Below are 11,372 nucleotides of genomic sequence, written 5' to 3'. Positions count from 1 at the left end.
GTTACCTGCTGAAAACAACCAGCTGGTATGTTTAACCAGAGTGAGAACACATTTCCCCAAACCACCCACTCAGATCTGCTGAATACACGCCAAGCTTTCTGTCTGTAGCTGTACATCTCCACAAGAACATATCAGATTTAGCATGAAAAAAGAAAAATGAATACCATTACACTTCAGGTAACACTTCACAATAAGAGTTCATCTAGTTACCTACATCAGTTAATCTGAAATAACAAAGAAAAACACTTACACAGCATATTATCTATCTTAGTTAAGTTCAAATATGCTAACGGCGCCTTTCTGTAAAGTGTTACCAAGATTAATTTCATTATGACATTATTTTATTAACAATATTTTTACACATTCACACTAATGAAAATTAAAAAGTGTTTTTACATCATGCCAGTTTTTGTTGTACTCCTTTTATTACCATTATTATTATAATTTTATTCAATGATATACAATTAAATAATAATAATAATCTCTAAATCGATTTCCATTCCATTAATGTGTAATCTTGTCATGAAAATAATGTTATAATGCAAAAAAAAAGGCTCCATTACTTATGCAAAATCTCATTTCAGTTTGATTTTATGGTGAAATATAAACCGAATATTTCTTTGTGATATTCACTCTCGCCGAATCACAGATTAAAGTGTCAACTTCAGATGCTGCAGCTTCTCAAACGGCAAAGTCTCAGCATGTAACAGTAAGTGTTAAGTATTTGAAGTACGCGTCCAAAATCTTGATTACGTTTGACGTAAATATGTCGTTTGGAACCAATAACTTCAAATGAACTACCAAACATATCTGTCATAGTTTGGCCGTGTTGTTTAAGTAAATCAGCAGAGAGGGGGTGGGCTTTTTGCCAGGCCACGCCTCCTTGGCTTTCATCCAATCCGATTCTCTTCTTCTGTTTTACAGTAATTCAAAAAAATCAAATGTGTTTTTTCTGTTGCTGTCCTTGGTGGCATGAAAAGCAAGTCAGAGTCCTAAAGACATCTAAGCTCCTTTACATCAGGAGTCAGATATGAGGAGTCAGACTACGAGGAAGCTTTTTAGAAGCCATTACTCCGGCGTTAAACAGTTTCCTGTTTGCGAGCCATACAACAAACAACTTAAATTGTGTTGAGAGACAGGCTGTTCTCAAATCCAACAAAATCAATGGTGACGTGCTAAAACAAGCAAACAGAGCAGCAGAAAAGAGCAGGTCAATGATCGTACCTTAACAGGAAACAAGAGCCGTCTGCTCCATGTTTCTGAAGCGTTTCAGCATCATTACTCAGTCTTCAGAATTCATTCTAATACACATATTTGCTGTGCTGCTTTATATTTTTGTGAAACTGTGAACAAACAACATCTACTCTATATATATATATAAAGTTTGGGCACCCTTTGCAGAATCTGTGAAAATGCGAGTAATTTTCAAAAAATAAGAGAGATCATACTAAATGTTATATTTTATTTATGGGGGTTATTTTAATAATTTCAGCATTTCTTTTTTTTTTTTTTTTTGTCTTGTGGACTAAATGTTAATATCTTTTATGTACAATATCTTACTCAGGACAGTACTAAATAAAATATAACATGCATTTAGTATGATCTCTCTTATTTTTTGAAAATTACTCATATTTTCACAGATTCTGCAAAGGGTGCCCAAACTTTCGAGCCCCACTGAACATTTATATACTGTATATACACACACACATATAGATTATTTATTTCTATAACTTACACAAGCCTAGGAAGTAACAATTACAATTAGTTATGAAATATTTCTTGGTCTTCCCATGCTCAAGGGAACCGTGTTCATTTTCCAACACTTGCTGTCTCAGAATATATATATTAACATGAAGGGGAAACAAATGCACCAGCTCAAAATTCATGGATCATAACAATAATTTCAATTACTGCTCATTTAACAGTCTTACCTCTATTCATTTGTCTCCTTTAACCACATCCAGATGGAGTCCAGGTGTTATTAAAATAACATTCAATGTGACAAAATTCATTCAAATCTCCAGTCTCCTAAACCTTTCAGATTTATAGTTTAATTTCTATACATACTCTACGCTCAAACACACATATATTTTATTTTTTCTTTGTATTTTAGTTTTATCCATGCATTCATGATCTATTCATCCGCTCCAAACACACGCATGCAAGACATACTTTTTTATTTTATTTTTTAATTTGCAATAACATTGTCCTTTATTTTCCATGTCACCATAACAGGCAGTCAAAGACATGCATTTTGCCCAGTCGCAGGGAACTCTGGGTAATTACCGGACGCTGCTGAGGATTGTAGGATTTGTAGTTCTTTCGTTTGACAACTGATGAGGAGTTACATGCACGGGTTACCGATTCAGCTTTTGTTGTTTAAAAATAATAATAATGTTCTATATAATACCAATATCATACGTTTATACATGTTGTGACTGTATTATTATCTGTAAGGTTTTAGTAAAGAAACTTTTGACTCTCTAAACAACCCTTAAAACAGCCGTTTCAGTCTTGATCCTTCCCTCAGGATCTGGATCTGCTGCAGATTTGCAGTTACACATATTCTCACTGAGAATTTTTACAGTGGCATCAGTTACAAAATTATCATTTATTTAGAAATGTTTATAACTGTAATTAATCCTAGCACAATTAGGTTATTGTGTGTGCTCAGAGGACAGGGACAGAGAATTAGAAAAACTAAATAAAAATATAAAACCTTTTAAGATTTTAACCCTTTAAGAGTTACCAAATGGCAAATTTGACAAATTTACAATTAAAATAATTAATATCAACAATTCACACAATATAAGAAGAAAAAGATCAGCTGTGATCGTGTATTTTAAAGACTCCAGTGATAAAACATGTTCAGTTGATAGAGCATAATACTGTTTTTACTGTGTTTATGGCTCTATATAGAAACTTATATTTATTTTTATAAACTGAATTTGAACTATTCAAGGCTTAAAGCTAATGGACAACCTTCCACTTTATAAACACTTTTGTCTCATTAAAACATAATCTTGGCCAACACAGAGACTTTTCAATAAATAAATACTTCAATAAAACATGATTCAACTCCAACAATAAATTACACATTCACTTAGAAGTTCTCCTTAAGCGTCTCTCAAAATACTTTACAATAACACAAAGTGTCAGTAGTTGATCGTGAATCAGGTGGAAGGCTGTCGGATGCTTGGGCGGGAATCTGTGAGCACGGCACTGTAGGAAATATTTCCTACTGCTTCTCTGAAACCAGACACGTTAAATAAGAGCTTCACCCTTCATTATCAGTATATCATCACGAGCGGACACTGAAGCAGCACAGAGAGGCATGCGACACACAAAACACTCAGGAAGTCTGTGCATTTCAGGAAGTTCAGGAGAGCAAACACACTGGCTCAGAGAAACTATTGTTTTGGGTCGTTGTTTATTCGTCAGGAAGGGAAACTCAAGGCAAGTTAAAGTAGATACACATCTATAAAACACATTTGGGTTGTTCGTTTTAACTCTTCACTGCAAGACAAAGCTTTTAAAAAACGTGACCCATATCAGATAATCATCTTAAACTGACCGGTGTGTGAAACACCTTCCCGCTTTTCTCGATTCATGATATCATATTCTGTTATTTTATGAAACTACACAACCGTTTATAAGTGTGCCGTCAGGTATTATTTATGTATTTATGTTTCAGCAAAGACGCCTTCAATTGAACAAAAGTGAAACTGAAGACTTTTAAATCCAAATCAAATAATAGTTGTTGTTATGAAAGAAAGATCCCTGAGAAGACGAAAAAAAAAAAAAAAAAAAGATTATCATATTACTATACATTTCTGACGGATAGTATTTTTTTAAAGAAAAAATAAATAAATAAATAAACTTTTGAGAGGAAATGTTTATGAAAACTTCATTAATCAACAAATTTGAACTTCTGCTATGACTGTTCAAAGCAAGTGTCACAACATCAAAAACAATATGGACACTAAAGTCTGAATGTCTTCGTTACATATTTATTATACACACACAAAAATACATACACACACACACATGCACACACACACACACATGCACACACACACACACATACACACACACACACACACACACACACACACACACACATATATATATATATATATATATATATATATATATATAGTATGCTGTCCCGGTCATCGGCTGGCGTGCCCTGGACGGCCACCAGAGGGCACCCCTGGGTCTGTTTGGGAGCACATGGCTTGTCGATGTTTTGCTGGTACTGTGTGATCTCTGGCGTTTGTTAACCCCACCCTGTTATCGGTTTATTGGTTCAGTTGTCCCACCTGTTGTCCCTCATTACCTGCCCTATTTTTACCCCTTGTGTTTCCAGACCTGTGTTGGTTCGTTGTCAGTGTTCCTGAAGTTATTTTCGTTCTAACCTGGCTGTCTTGCATTTGGGTTCTGTCTGCATCCTGTGAGATATATATATATATATATATATATATATATATATATATATATATATATATATATATATATATATATATATATATTAGGGCTGGGCATCGATTCAGATGTTCCAGATCAATTTGATTTCAATTCACAAGCTCTCAAATCAATTCGATTTCGATTCTCAATTTGATTTTTGATTATGATTCTCGATTCTTCTATACTCAATTCTCAATTCAACTCAATGAATATAAATATAAAACAAATACTATATTTAATAAAAAAATTAAGAACCACAAACCTGTATCTTAAACTCTTATTTTAGGTACACTTTGGTACATTAAAACATCTCTAATTTTCAAATGCATACAGTTATGTTAAAACGTCTAAAAAAGATGAAAAATGTATGCTGAAAAAAAGTCAAAACAGTCACATTCTTTGATCAAACAGGATCAAGTCATTTCATTTTTAAGAAAAATAATCATACCAAAAAAAAAAAAAAAAAACGATTCGTGGCCTTTGAGATTCGATTTTGAACCAAACACATTTTAAAAAACGATTAATCAAAAAGTATTTTTTTTTACCCAGCCCCTATATATATATATATATATATATATATATATATATATATATATATATATATATATATATATATATATATATATATACACTCTATACAGTACACAGAGCAATTCTCCTGTTGTATCAGCCTTTACACTGTGCTGGTAGCACGTGCTCTTCAATTACATGTTCAAACAAGGCAGCGATCACTGCAGTATATTAAAATACTAGCCTATATCATATTAAAGCGCAGAAGAAACCAGGAGCATGCACTGTCACAATGTTACTTGTCAGTTAAGTCATGAAGTTACCACAAATGCATTTAAGGCCCTGTCCACACGAACGTGGTTATTTTCAAAGCCGCAGCTTTTTCTACGCAGTTTGGCCATTCGTCCACACGCAAACGCAACGCCAGGTTAATGAAACCGAACATTTTCGAAAACTCCTGCCGAGGTGAAGATTTTAAAAGTTTTTGATTTTCAAGAGTTTTTGGCTTGTGATGTCAGAGCAAGTGCCGTTATCTCCGCCTACTGGAAACTTTTTCAGGCTTCTGATAGACCAACACAGTTTTACCGTAGAGATTATATCGCCACCTGTTGGTTTGGCATGCTCTTGACAGTGCTTCACAGCATGCCTTTGAGGGGCATGGCTTAAAGCTGCCTTAAAACAGTGCACGTATTTAAGTATTTGTTATATACGAGTCAGATTTAGGAACATGTCTCTGAAAAGCAGTGGTTTTCAATACTGTCCTGGATCAGCAGCACTGTCTGCCTCAACTAACGGACACCCTCGATTCAACTCATCCACTCATTATAGAGACTTCAAGTGGGTCAGAAAAGGTAAAGAGCTGTGTGTGTGTGTGTGTGTGTTATTTCTACATTCATTTGAAGACTGGATGTGAAAATATTCCAATATAAATGTATATTTAAAAACGTTAATGTTATGCATGATTAATTGCGATTAATCTCAGAATAATAATAATAATTAATCGAGTGAAAGCACACAAATATATAAATGTATAGCAAACACAGACTGTAATATCTATATAAAAGTGTAATTCATTTTAGGATTTAAATGGGTCAGATAAGATCAATTTGAGCAGTATTTAAAGAGCAGGTTATATGGGTTTTTGAAAAATATCTCTCTTGCAGTTTATAAACGTAGCTATCCTTAAATGAAAACAATCTGCAAAGTTGCTAATCAAAAAAAAAGTGAATGATAAATAAAGACACTGTCTCTCAAAAGAGAGAGTCGCCATCTTTTGCCTGTTACCGGTTTCCTGTTACTGAGACAGACTCAGTCCAGAAGAACTGTGCCAGTGTCTCCAAGACACTTCCAGAAACCGATCTGCATAGCTACCTGAAAAACTATGCACTAGTGTTTCAAGCACAAAAGTGGTTTTAAATTGTCTTTAAGCCATTGCTTGGAATTAAATGTAGCTGGTTCTGGCATTTACAGCATGCCTCACTTGACAAGGTGAAAACAAAGAAACAAAGAAAGTATGGATACACATTTAATATCAATGCCTTCGCTTGTCACTTAGGAAAAGACCTGTCCTGTGTTTAAAGGGACAGAGGTACTGCTGCCACGAGGGTTCATGTCTGAAGTCCCTGTAAAATTATACAAAAAATAGACCTGAAAGGCAGTTTCTGTCCCAGAGAACGCTAGCTTCACGTAACAGGCTTAGCGTTAGTCTGTTGTGAGTGTGGCGGAAGGGATTACAGGTAAGATTCGGCAGTCTGAAGTGGAGATCAAATTCAGCTCGCTGGTATCGTGTGTCAAAGACATGAGATCCCCGACTCAGAGAGGCTTACGCTTGTGTGTGTGTTAGCATCAACATCCGTTCACACTCCGTCTGCTCTTCCCTGAAGGTGAGAGGTGGCAAGCATTAGTACACTGGTGTTTGTTGTAGTGCGCATGTAACTCTCAGTTGAGGATCATTAGGTGTAAAGTGTCTCTAGTAAACTCCCTTCCACCACGGTCTACTCTAGACTTACATTCAGTCTTTGATTTCAAGTCAATGTTTAAGGGAATTCTCCGATCAATCAACTAAAGTTAAATCAAATCAGCTTCTCAAATCAAGGCTTTCTTTTAAAATAACATAATACTATGGAAGTCAATGGGGACCAGACACATTTTGGATTCCCACATTCTTCAAAATATCTTTCAGAATTATTTTTGATTTATTTTTTGGGGTGAACTAACGCTTTGAAAGCTTGGCAGGAGGTACATTTCATTTTCAACATTTTTACACAAATTGTAGCATTGACTGCATTCGTCAATCTCAAACATTCAAACCTGATATTAAATAAATAATGTTTAATCTATCAGACATGTCCAGAACTTTGGTAATGGGTAGCAAAAATTGCAAGCCTCCAAACAGAAGATAAAATATACTTCCCTTTTTTTTTTTTTTTTTTTTTTTGACCTCTTTGTGAAAAGCACCAACTTAATTAGGCACCAGTTTAATTAAGCCACAATCCAGAGAAAAGAAAACTCAAATCAAGATAAAATGTTTCATTGATGTTGAATCGGTTAACACTTGATTCTCTGAAGTGGATGCACATCCGTCACATGTACACAGAGCTGCCTTTATCACCAAAATCAGTTTCTGACAGAAAATACGTGTTTATAATCGCGTCTGTCAGATACTATATCTGAACTGCCTTAAATGTTGATCTTCAATGCACCCAGGATGCAATTCAGCAGGATATTACAGAATAATTTACTGCATGTCTTTTGATGCAATAGAAACTATTGCCTTGTAGGTTTTTTTCTTCATTTTTATAGAAAATGTTTTTAAACTGAGTGATACAAATACAACTCCCTGAAGTCCTTTTGTGTGTAAAGCACAGAAAAACGGATATTGTTCGTTGTAAAAAAGCTCCTCATTTGACTGAAAAAAAAAAAACACAAGGTTTAATGTAAAAGAAGCCGTTATTTGCTGCATGTTTTCCACTTTGCATTAAAGTTGAATTAGCACCAGGAGTGAGGTGAGATCAGCTATCATAAAGGCCTTTCGCACAGTAGGAACCTTTCATAGTACCAGAACTAATTGTGGAACTACCCGCTTTTTGGCCTTTTCGCACTTTCAGAACTGGGTGCGATTTTAGTACCGGACTGCCTTTTTCGAGAACCAAATTAGCTCTTGCTCTGAAGCAGGGTCTAACCAGCACAACTGGTACTACCCGTGACGTAAGTATACATTGACTGGCCAGACGCGTTCGAAAGTGTCCTCACCCGCCATGATTTAAGACGCAGTGTAACATACTGTAGACATGGGGTCAACTTATTTCGCAAGAATGATGAACAGTGATAGACAGACGGACGCTGAACTGCAGGCACTTGTAGCAAATGTAGCACTGCCAGTTGTGGTTGTAGATTCTTAGTCCTCCTTTACGTTCTTTCAATTGCTTTACTTATGTGTCGACATTCCATGTACATTATTGCAACCCTCTACTGACAACTTGGCACTTGAATCACCATTGGCTAGTAATTTTTTTATTTTATTTACACACCGGACTGATACAGTAATTAGAATTCAAATGTTTGTAAGAATGCATAGATTTTTAACTGAACATTTTTACTGGGGTGGTGGTGGTGGTTTGTTGGTCATTCAGTGATTCTGTATAAAAAAACAACAAGAAAAAAAAAATACCAATAATACTTTTAAAGATGATGATGATAAACATAATAATAATAATAATAATAATGATAATAATAATAATAATAATAATGCAATTTCTACTAATACGCACATTATAAAATGTGCTAAGGATTAGAAAGATACTGGATTCATGAATATTGATCAGGTTGTGTGTGTTTGCTCGAACTGATTTGCTGAATTCAAAACAGAGACTATGATAGGTGAGCACCAATAAGATTGTTGTTTGCATTAGCTCTGCCCAATACTGGAAAACCCGACAGTTCTTAAAGGCTGAACAAAAAAAATCATATTTTATTTTGTTATTTTGACGTGAAAATACAACTAAGCATATCGTTTACATGTAGCGCGTCAGTTCTGAATGTATGTAACTCTCTCGCTCTCTCTGCTCTCACCAAAGTGACGGCGAGTGGTACGCCTTTACAGTAGAGTTTATGGTATGTCAAACACAGGTACACTGTGCATCCATTGAGATGAACTGAGAAATATCACAGATCGCTTGACGGAGAGAGAAACTCTGAAGCGCTTAGTCAGTGTGTTTGGCAAGTGAACATATATCTGAGGAAAACGTATACTTAGCTTCCGACTCACATACCGGCAGGTAAAATCTGAAAATGTATTAGCCATTGGCATAATAAATTTATGCCAGACATAATTTAATCGTCCACAGTGAAGATTTAGTCACATATGCGAGTGATTTACTTGCAGTGTAGAGGGTTGTATTTTGAAGGAGGCGAGACACAACAAAAAACCAGCTCCGTTCACAGCGTCCTCCATCCTCCTGTTGTTAACATTGTTCTTCTTTTTTCCTGTTCTTGAACTCTGCGCACAAATGACGTCACTGTCTACCAGCTAACATCACATCCTAGTACACACTATCGGTGTGAATGCAACCCTTTAAATGGTACTGGTCAATAGTTTGCACAAAATCATCCCAGTATTTTAGTACTGTACATTTAGTTCTGGAACTAAAGCGGTGTGAAAGGCCCTATATAGTTCCCAAGAAAGATGGAACCCATGAATCTTTTTGCCATGCTGTTTTAAAACTGCATTAGGTCTGTGCATTAATTTGAATATATACAATATATTCACTACTATGTTGTTGGTAACATAAAACATGATAAATATTGACCATGATTTTAATGCCGTTTTTGGACATTAAGACCATGCCAGTAAATCACTTCTGCATGTTTCTGTATGTTCTTCCAATTCATGAGCAAATAAAATAAATCAAACACTATCAGTTAGCAAATATACTTACAAATCATACTATACAAATATATACTTTTAGCTGTAATCACCCAGCCCTAACCTACATGCTCTCTGTTGTCTTAGTGTTGGAATGTTCTGAGATTTCTGTGGACCCCTCTGTTTATCTGGGTCGATGTGATGGAAGTAGGATATCTGATATTTTTCCATCAGTAAAACCCCTCTGGACTAGAGGTCTTCACGGGTCCAAAAATTCGTGCCCGAACCCAACAGAGACCCGTAATGTACTACACCGAACCGACCCGGACCCGTCTAATATTTCAAAAGCTGGACCCGGACCCGTGTAGATCCGAGAAATGCCTACCCGGACCCGACCCGGACCCGTATATTATTTGAAATCTGGACCCGAACCCGCCGGGAAGACACAGACCCGACTGGACCCGACGTTCACATATTCCACCTTAAATTGCTATTACAAGTCAATAAACCTGTTGCGAAGAATACAGCTTTTTGTCTTACCTAATTTAAAGAGCCGTGGTCTCTCTTCCTTGTACCCGACTGCCTGTGATGCATTACAATCCTCCGTCAAGAAAGTTATTCATGTTATTCCTCTCGTTATTCCAAGTCCAAGCTGAATCCACTCATTATTTCAGCTTCAGAAGTCCACTTGATGTCACGGTGACGGATGACAAATGCTACTGTGCACATGTACATTCTGACTCGAGTTAATTCGCATAATAACTTGGACTGTTTGCCCTTTTGAACTACAAATTATAATAACGATCGCTCGTGCAATGCCATGGCCGCTGACGTTATTTATTTACTATCATCTGATCTCTGTCTGTGCTCTTTGCTCTGCATCGAGTCTGAATCTGAACCACTAAAACTTTAAGATTAAACGGTTCATTTATAATATTATAAAAATGGGAGAAAATGTAAAACGCGGTTTGGCAGTCCAAGTGTCCCTCACTGGTTGCCATAGAAACATGAAATGCGCTTGAGACTGCACATGCGTGCAAGCTGTAGGCCTATCAACCTAAAATGCTTTAAAGCAATTTGAGCGTAATAGAAAACATTCATGTGACCGTTCACCTCAGATTGTGTTGCTGATTTGAAATATATTAAATATGAGTGTGTCAAGTCTGCAAGCATTAATACCGTGCGTGCACTTGTATATTAAGTCTGAGTGTGCGAGCAAGAGAGAGAGAGAGAGAGAGAGATTACTTTTTTGGCTCACTCTTTTCTTTTCCTAATTTTACAAGTTCCAAGTTACAAAAAACACAAGCAGTCTTTGATAACGGCCGGATGTTCTTTGAGTCCGATGACTCCGATCGGCGATCGCACGGGTATTACACACAATGTTAAACAGACCCGGGACCCGAGGTAATAGATTCGGACCCAACCCGGACCCAGCTGATGATTTAAAATATAGACCCGAACCCGTACGGGTCCCGGGTCGGGTCCGGGGTCGACGGGTCTCGGGTGCACTGTGAAGACCTCTACTCTGGAC

The sequence above is a fragment of the Carassius auratus genome, linkage group LG44F, assembly GCF_003368295.1.
Source record: "Carassius auratus strain Wakin linkage group LG44F, ASM336829v1, whole genome shotgun sequence".
NCBI lineage: Eukaryota > Metazoa > Chordata > Actinopteri > Cypriniformes > Cyprinidae > Carassius > Carassius auratus.
This window is presented reverse-complemented; position numbering follows the sequence as displayed.